Raw genomic sequence first — 9,775 nt, 5'->3', positions numbered from 1 at the left:
TTGCTGAGGAAGATTGGCCCTGAGCTAACATCCATGCCCATCTTCCTCTACTTTATGTGTGGAACGCCTGCCACAGCATGGCTTGACAAGCGGTGTGTAAGTCTGTGCCCAGGATCTGAACTTGTGAACCCCCAGCTGCTGGAGCAGAGCATGCGAACCCAACCACTATGCCACTGGGTCGGCCCCAAAGATTTCTGAATTTTGAGTGCTCGTGAGGAGATTTAAAAACACCGTGTACGCCAAAGAAAAGATACCAGCAGACTAGATGTTGTTTGTGTGCTGTTTCCTATGTAAATTTTGTAATCCTTCACATCATTGCTGAGGAATAAACAAGACACAGCCAAGGACAAAAGCCTGAGGCATAGAAAGATGACATTTTTATATTAAGCCTAAGGTGATTGAAATGTACATAGTCTGACAAGTAAGAGAATTTTATGATATATAAGATAAAATGATTTAAGACTATCCTGGGAAATTTAAGATGTGGGTTCGCTTGGGTTAATCAGCTTCGTTTGGGATTCAGATAGTTCTAAATTCAGCTGTGGGGATCATACATTTAAAAATGAATCAAATGAAATGAAAAGAAAATATAGCAATGCAAAACATCAAAAGATTTTTGCACATCTTTTCAAGAGCTTCGTAATCTGATAAATCGAACAGAGGACACGCTTCTCAATCTGCACTAAAATAATTAGTACTTACCTTTTGTGTGTATGTGGTAGTGAATTCATCTCTTGAGGTTTAGTTTTGTGAAGTTGAGGTCTTCCTGTCACATAGAGGGATTTCTGAGAAGTCTTCCATTTCCCACTCCAGAGAGGCTGCTATCAGGAAAACCTACAGCAAGACTGAGAAGAGGAGAAATCACCCTTTAAAAACATTAGGATGGGGGGCGCCGGCCCCATGGCCGAGTGGTTAAATTTTCGTGCTCTGCTTTTGCTATGTAAATTCTGTAATGGAATATTCCATCACATTACAATGGAATATTATTCATTATTTTATGGTTAAGTTTGGCGGCCCAGGGTTTCGCCAGCTTGGATCCTGGGCATGGACCTAGCACTGCTCATCAAGCCATGGTGAGGCAGCGTCTCAGAGGGTGCAGCTAGAAGAACCTACAACTAGAATATACAACTCTGTACTGGGGGCTTTGGGGAGGAGAAGGAGGAGGAGAAGGAGAAGAAGAAGAAAAAAGATTGGCAACAGACGTTAGCTCAGGGCTAATCTTTGAAAAAAAAATTAGGACGGCTACAATTAAAAAAGCAGAAAGCGCTGAGTGTTGGCGGGGATTGGAGAAATTGGAACCCTTGTGAACTGTTAATAGTGATGGAAAACGGTGCAGCTGCTATGGAAAGTAGTATGACAGTTCCTCAAAAAATTACAAATAGAATTAGCATATGATCCAGCATTCAATTTCTGGGTATGTACTCCATAGAATTGAAAGGAGGGACTCAAGCAGATACTTATACACTCATGTTAATAGCAACTTTATTGATAATAGCTGGAAGGTGGAAAGCATCCCAAATATTCATGGACAGATGAATGGATAAACAAAATGTGGTGTACACATGCAACGGAATATTATTCAGACTTAAAAAGGAAGGAGATGGGGCTGGCCTGGTGGCTCAGCGGTTAAGTTCACACATTCTGCTTCGGGGGCCCGGGTTCGTTGGTTTGGATCCTGGGTGGGGACATGGCACTGCTTGGCAAGCCATGCTGTGGTAGGCGTCCCACATATAAAGTAGAGGAAGATGGGCATGGATGTTAGCTCAGGGCCAGTCTTCCTCAGCAAAAAGAGGAGGATAGGCAGCAGATGTCAGCTCAGGGCTAATCTTCCTCAAAAGAAAAAAAAAAAAAGGAAGGAGAGGGGCCTGCTCAGTGGCGAAGCAGTTAAATTTGCACATTCCACTTCAGGGGTACCGGGTTCGCCGGTTCAGATCCTGGGATCAGACCTACGCACCACATGGCAAGTCATGTGGTGGCAGGCACCCCGCATATAAAGTAGAGGAAGATGGGCACGGATGTTAGCTCAGGGGCAATCTTCCTCAAAAAAAAAAAAAAGGAAGGAGATTCTGACACATACTACAACGTGGATGAAACTTAAAGACATTATGCTAAGTGAAATAAGCCAGTGACAAAAGGATAAATATTTTATGATTCCATATACATGAGATAACTAGAATAGTCCAATTCATAGAGACAGAAAGTAGAATAGTGGTCCCCAGGGCCTGGGGAGAGAAGGAATGGGAGTTATGGTTTAACAGGTACAGAGTTTCAGTTTGGGAAGATGAAAAAGTTCTGGAGAGGGACAGTGGTGATGGTTGCACAACAACAACGTGAATGTAGTTAATGCCACTGAACTGTGTGCTTAAAAATGGTTAAAATGACAAATTTTGTCATGTATATTTTAGTTCAGTTAAAAATTTTTTTTAAATCACTCTGGTATTTATTGAGTATATACCACATGCCAGATACGTGCATTATCTCTGCTAAATGCTTAATATGCATTACCTCCCAATGTTTTTGACCTGCCATTCTAACCTCCAAGGTCATTTTGCCTCCACTTTATAAATACACATATTTTTAATCAGAATTGTCCCAACATTGATAAATTTTCATTTAGACTTAATTCCCTTTTCAATTTTCTGTACGGTGAGATTTAGCCATTTCTATTTTTTTTTTAATTTTGCTGAAATCATTTTTATGTGAACCAATTCTCTCCTGGACAAACTACAATGAGGGCTTCATTCGTCATTCAAATTTGATCCATACCAAATTTTACTGATTTTTCACATCTGCCATTGTAGTTTTATGCGTACTCATTATTTCTATCAAGTAGAATTTGATTCAGGAGTTTTTTTTAAGTTTTCAATGTTATACACAAGATTTGATTCTCCAAACTTTTTTCTTTTTTTTTTGAGGAAGATTAGCCCTGTGCTAACTACTGCCAATCTTCCTCTTTTTGCTGAGGAAGATTGGCCCTGAACTAACATCCATGCCCGTCTTCCTCTACTTTATATGTGGGACGCCTATCACGGCATGGCTTTTTGCCAACTGGTGCCATGTCCGTACCTGGGATCTGAACCAGCGAACCCTGGGCCGCCGAGAAGCAGAACGTGTGAACTTAACCGCTGCGCCACCGGGCTGGCCCTGAAACTTTTTTTTCAATCTATGACAATATTACTGGGTGGAGTAGCCATTTTCAGTTTTATATTGTATTGATTATTTCTACCTATAATAATGATTATGAATTGGATACTACTGATAGAATTCTTTTAATATCAGAGAAACTTTTATATGTAGCACAGAACACTCAACTGTTTGGTTAATGCTCAATTTATGCAACTCTTATTGCTAGTAAAACTAGAAATCAGTCTTTGGAATTTTTAAACATTGTTTACATATTTAATATCCTTAAAATTTTAAACTGCAGTTGAAGTTTTAATATGGCTGATTCTTATGAATACCTCATTATCTTAAAGAGGAGACAAAACACAAAAATGATGGGTCATCGTGAAGCTAATGAAGTTTAAGCTTCAGGACCCCTCACTTGCACCGCCTCTTCCAAGCCCACTTGTTTGTCTAGATGTTTCTTTATTTTTCCTTCTTTTTTAAAAATAGAGCCATACGAATTGTATAAGCTTCAGACCCCACAAAATCTGGAAACGCCTGCCCCCTGCTTCCTTGGATCATTGCTTTATGTATGTATTTTGTTGTTATCCTAGGGTTTCTGTAACATTATTTTCACTCCTTTCTTGGCTTTCAAAAATCTGATCAGACTGAAAAGGAAAAGGAAGGTCATCTTAGTCCAATTGAGGTTATTGGATCTGGGTCTTCAACCAATTGATTCTTGGTCAGGACTCAAGATTTGCTCATGTGGTCCAGGGGGACTGTCACCAAACCCCAGATGACCAGGCTGAGCTTCCTCTGTAATGTTTGTAAGACTTTTTAAGTCATACCTTTCTCACAGGTTTTAGTTTTTAGCAACCTGATATCTTCCCCCAAAATCACAGGTTTTCAGTCTCACTTGGGCAGCATTGTACAACCTCTTGTCCTATTTGATACGTTGATGGGGACTTTTGCAATTTTGAAAACCGCATATTCGTATGAATACATTATTTTGTTCTATTCATAGAAGCCCCGGAAGGCTTTGCTTCCTAGAAGAGGAATGGAGTCTGTGGAGTTAGCAGGACTCCAAGATGGTTGGCTAACCAGCTCTTGGAGCGGGCTGTTGTCCTCACCTTCTTCTGGGTTGTTGCGTGTGAGCAGCCCCGCGTCAGCCCTTCCTGTTCTGCCCCCAGGTCCCACTGTCTGAGACTATTTGACTTCTCACAGGTCTGTGAGCGGCTTTCCTTACCCCAGCGGGAACAAGTACATATGTGTACTTTATGGACAGACGTCTAATTACTAAAAGAAGCAAAGGACTCGTATGTGTTTACATTACTTATTAAAGTAAAAAGTTAAACATTATTAAAGTTACCATTCTTGTGTGTTTCAACTACCTTTCTGTGCTCTTTTTCTATTGGGAACTTTTCGATTTGGATTGTCATCATGAATTCATGGCCTTTCACAGATTCAACTAGTTACAATAATGATACCGACCCTGATATCGGTTTCCCCACATTAAACCCAGCATGTATCAGGTTAAAACCAAAACACTCTTTCCCCGCTTACTCCCTGGCTTCCTGGCTCCAGAACCCACTATCTTCCATGGAAACAGATGCCACCAAGGACAAGCATCTGGATTCACTATCTCCTCCCTGCAAAGAGATCCAGGCTGGTAGGAAAGCTGCTGACCAGCAAGGTCACGGGCTCCCTCCTTTCTGCAAGCTTCTCAAGGCCAAAGACAGCCAGGTGGGAAAGCTCCAACCAGCAAGGCCATATGCTCCCTCTCCCCTACCTAAAACCCCAAATAAAAACCCTTCCTTTTAGCTTTTCGGGGAGTTTGGGATTTCAGCGTTAGCTGCCCTCTCTCCTTGCTCAGCGCTGTGCAATAATAAAAATTCTTACTTTCTTCCACTACCCCTGGTGTCAGAGACTGGCTTGCTGCACAACGGGTGAGTGAACTCACTTCAGGTTCGATATCAATAACTCTGACAACAATAATAAAACAATCGTGTTCCTGATGCTACAGTTGTCACATCTTGGCCTGTGGAAGGCTGGTTCCTTTGTCCTCTCAGTGCTGCCTTCTGGCTTTCTGGCAACAGGAGGACGTTCCACTCTTATCCAGGCTGATTTTTTCCAGGTCGTGGACTCAGCACCCCTCCTTTGAGTGGAGAACAGTCACTCGAGCCTTATGAGAGTTGTCGATGGCAGGGGCTGCTCTTAGAGCCCTCTTAGTAGTCACTCAGAAAGGAAAACATTTATTTATTTTATTTATTTTTTTAATGTTTTTTCCATTCTTTCTTTTTTTTTTTTTTTAAGATTTTATTTTTTCCTTTTTCTCCCCAAAGCCCCCCAGTACATAGTTGTATATTTCTCGTTGTGGGTTCTTCTAGTTGTGGTATGTGGGACGCTGCCTCAGCGTGGTCTGACGAGCAGTGCCATGTCCGCGCCCAGGATTCGAACCAACGAAACACTGGGCCGCCTGCAGCGGAGCGCGCAAACTTAACCACTCGGCCACGGGGCCAGCCCCGGAAAACATTTATTTTTTAAGGTTAGGAATTTACATTTATTTTTCCAATTTAACATAGCATGTTGCTGTACCTTACATTCGTTACACTGACAGATAAATTGTGGGTAGTTTTTTTAATATCTTGGAGCAAAGGGCATTAGATTGCCAAAGACACAGGATGTGGGTGTGCCTCTGGGTCAGGAGGGCAGGATTGAAAGGTCCTGCTTTAATCACTTAATCTTCACAGCGACCAAATGAGGAAAGCACTATCTTCATCCCCACTTTACAGATGAGGAAACTGAGCTTCCTATCCTTTTCCACATCATAGGCACATGTAGAAAATAATGCTTGTATGACACTGGATTAAACACATGAGGCTGGCAGGGGGCAATGGTGCAGGGTGATTGCTGGTCCCAGTTTGCCCAGGACTCTCCCACTTTTAAAACTAAACTTCTCTTGTCCTGGGAACCCCTCCAGTCCCAGTCAAACCAAGATGGTAGTCACCCTTCAGAGGTGTCTGGTCGGAGTCTCTGGCTGCCCTAAGTCCCTCCTGCCTGGCTGACGTTTGGATGACCATCTCCTTGCTTCTGGAAACTTTTAGTGGTGCACTGCTGTGCCTGGATGAGACTCAGCCATCAGCCTGAGGTCACAGAGCTGGTAAAGAGAAGAAATAGGGGCCAGATTGGTGGCACAGTGGCTAAGCTTGCACGTTCCCCTTCTGCAGCCCGGGGTTCGCCGGTTCGGATCTGGGATGCGGACATGGCACCGCTTGGCACGCCATGCTGTGGCAGGTGTCCCACATATAAAGTAGAGGGAGATGGGCACAGGTGCTAGCTCAGGGCCAGTCTTCCTCAGCAAAAAGAGGAGGATTGGCAGCAGATGTTGGCTCAGGGCTAATCTTCCTCAAAAAAAAAAAAAAAGATAGAAAGAAAAAAAGAGAGGAACTAGGATCAAACCCAGCTCTATGTGATGCCTGAGCCCAGCTCTTAACCATAATGCTTTGTCCTTTTGTGGGTCTCCTTTTCGCTCATCCCATCCCCCTTGTCAGCACTTCCTTACCCCCAAACTCTCCATACTTTGATGCTGTTGTCCTATCAAACAAACAGAGGTGAAAAGAGCTTATACTTGCATTTCCAAAAAATATTTGCAACTTTAAAGAGTGCCCCAAGATGTATGCCCAGGAGGACAGATGGTAAGAGAGATACCTACAGAGGATGACAGTGCCCAACCTGGATGATATGCTAAGAACTTTGGACTTTTCCCCACAGCCATGGGGAGCTACTGAAGGTTTTGGAGCAAGGGAGTTCCATGATCATTTCCAAATTTTGAAATGATCTCACTGGCAGAGGGAGGGAGCATGGACAGGCCAGGGACTACTCAAGATTGGAGGCAGGGTGATCTGTTAAGAGGCTGGAGAAACAACCCAGATAGTGATGCTGTGGGCCTGAACCAAGGTAGAGAGAACAGGAGAGGGACAGATAAGACAGAAGCCATAGGAAAGGGGAAGGTTTAAGATGTCTTTAATTTATTAAGCTTTTATTCATCCAGTCGGTCTTATTTACTCCACCCTTTATTTATTCAACAAAGTGAGAGCCTATTGACTGCCAAGAGCTGCACTAGCCCTGAACTGACTCCCGGTTTGAATCTGGGTGACAAGGAGGAATAGATCAGGAACTCAAGAGCAGAAGCAGCCTGCTTTAGTTAATGCTTGGCCATGCTGAGTTTGTCATAATGGCCAACTTTAGAATTTCTCTCTGGGATCTTTAAGGATCAATCATCACAAAAAGCCCAGCTTAGAGAAGACACAAATTATATGGTATAATTTGAGGCCTCCCAGGTTTCATCATTAGATGTTCATTCTTTTGGATCAGTCACTGCTGCTGCAAAGGGAAAATTCAAGCAATTATTCTATGATCGTTTCACTCCCCTGACCTAAACCTTCAGTCCTTCCCCATGATCTATAGGAAAAGTTTCAGGTCCTTAGAATGGCATCCAAACTGGGCACATCACAGTTATAATTTTACTGTATGAATCTTACTAGAGCCTATTTCTCTCACTAAACTAGCAACTATTTTTCTTCATCATTGTATCGCCAGCACCTGGCACAGTGCTTAGCAGGCAGAGGCTGCTTAATCAATATTTTTAAATGAATGAGTGAATGCATGAATGCAAAAGACTAATGTGTCTTTGCTTTAGAGGGACTGCCAGAGATGTCAACACTCATGGATTCTAGCATGACCCCGTTCTTGACCTTCTTGGACTAAACCCTCTATGGACTTGAACCCCAGGCCAACCACAGCTGCAGCTGGGTTCCCAGAGGCCCTGAGGCCGGGAATGGGCACAGGTCGCTGGCACCTGTGGGCTGTCTCCTTCATCCCCAAGAGCTTTGCTGCCAGAGTGTGTGTTTTATACGCATTGCTGAGGAGATAGGACCGAAAGGGCTACAGCAGAAACATGAAGAATGCTCTCCTCTTATCAGCTTTTATACAACATTCTTTTCTCTTAAGAGTGAAGTTACAGTTGCCAAGGATCAAATAAATACTTTGGGCAATTTGAAGAGGGGCTCTTTTTAATTTTATTTCATTTTTATTTTTTTAAGGTTATAAAAGTTAACATCCTTGTGAAATTACAGTTGTACATTATTATTAGTCATGTTGTAGGTACACCACTTCACCCCTAGTGCCCTCCCCCCACCCCCCTTTCCCCTGGCAACCACCGATCAGTTCGAAGAGGGGCTCTTTTGTACTTAAGAGGGCAACATCCCAATCCTTCGGATTTCTCTGCCTCACTTACCTCTTCCAGCAAACCCAGGTCCAGCAGGTCAGGCTGGGCCCAGGAAGGAACCACTATCACTTAGGTAACCAGCACCCGGCAGAGAGCTGAGTGGAGACTGAAATGCCCCCCGGCTCCACTCGGAGCCCGGGCTGTGTCTGTCTGGGGTGGAGGCACCTTTTCTAATTCACACAAAGGCCTGGAGGGGATGAATTTTTCTACCTGCACAAAGATACCTTATGAGTTAGTGGTGGTGATAGTGATGGGGTCTTCTGGGGACCCTGACCAAAAAGCTGAGGTATTTAAAAGAAGCCCCTGCACCCAGCCAAAAGCTGAGTGGAACTCTAGCACCCCTTGGATGGGTTTATAAGGAGCACCTAAGCCCCTCAGAGCTCTCCCCCTGTTCCACTTTGTAGCCTAGTGGTTGCTAACTCCCTGCTCAGCCCTTGGGGAGCCGCCTGCCCTAGACTCCTTGCCTGCCCTCCTTCCCCACCAGTCCCACAGGTTACCCTCCAAACATACCTCAATGTGCCCTAGATACGTCCCAGCGATTATGAATCAGGCCATAGGCTCAGGCGCAAGAAAAGTCGCACTGCCTCCTTTCCATTGGTCTCTGACCATCTTCCCTCTGCGCTGGCAGAAAACTCAGTCTTGGTGGTTATTTTGATGCCTTCCTCCTCCTTGGGGTGACCCAGGGCCCTGAACACAGGACAAAAGCCTGGACGTGGCTGTCTTCAAGAAACTGTGGCCTTCCACCTGGCCGCATCCTCCCCCAAAGGAAGGGATCTTTGCTACCTGCTTAAATCAAGGTTAAAAAAAAAAATACAGGGAGAACGCAACTTAACACCTCAACCAATTCTCCAGCCAGTCTATTTAATCCCTTCCTCCTACTAGTTACTAACTCCCTAGTGTAGACTCTTACCACTTTCACCAGGACTTCTCTGCCTCAGCCTCCTTGCTGGTATCCCCGAAAATCCATCTTCCACAGAGCCAGTGCAATCCTTCTAAGATGCTAGTTGGGTTGTCTCTCTCCCCTGCTTAAGACTCTTCCACGGCTCCCCACAGCTCTCAGCTCAAACACCCGAGCATGGCCAGCTCCTGCCTGCTTCCCTGGTTCAGGACCCCAAGCCCCCACATCACCCCACACAGCTCCCTGGGACCTTTCAGCATCTCTGTCTTAGCAGGGTTTGCTTATTCGCCTGGGACTCTCATCTCCCCATCTTCCCCTCTGGCTAACTCCTACTTGGACATTAAGATTAAGCTGGTGGGACAATCATACAATTATAAACAGTGCGACTTACGATTTTTCGACTTCATGATGGTGCGAAAGTGATGCACATTCAGTAGGAACCGTACTTCGAATTTTGATCTTTTCCTGGGCTAGTGACGTGCAGT

This window comes from Equus caballus, chromosome 2 (assembly GCF_041296265.1).
Source record: "Equus caballus isolate H_3958 breed thoroughbred chromosome 2, TB-T2T, whole genome shotgun sequence".
NCBI lineage: Eukaryota > Metazoa > Chordata > Mammalia > Perissodactyla > Equidae > Equus > Equus caballus.
This window is presented reverse-complemented; position numbering follows the sequence as displayed.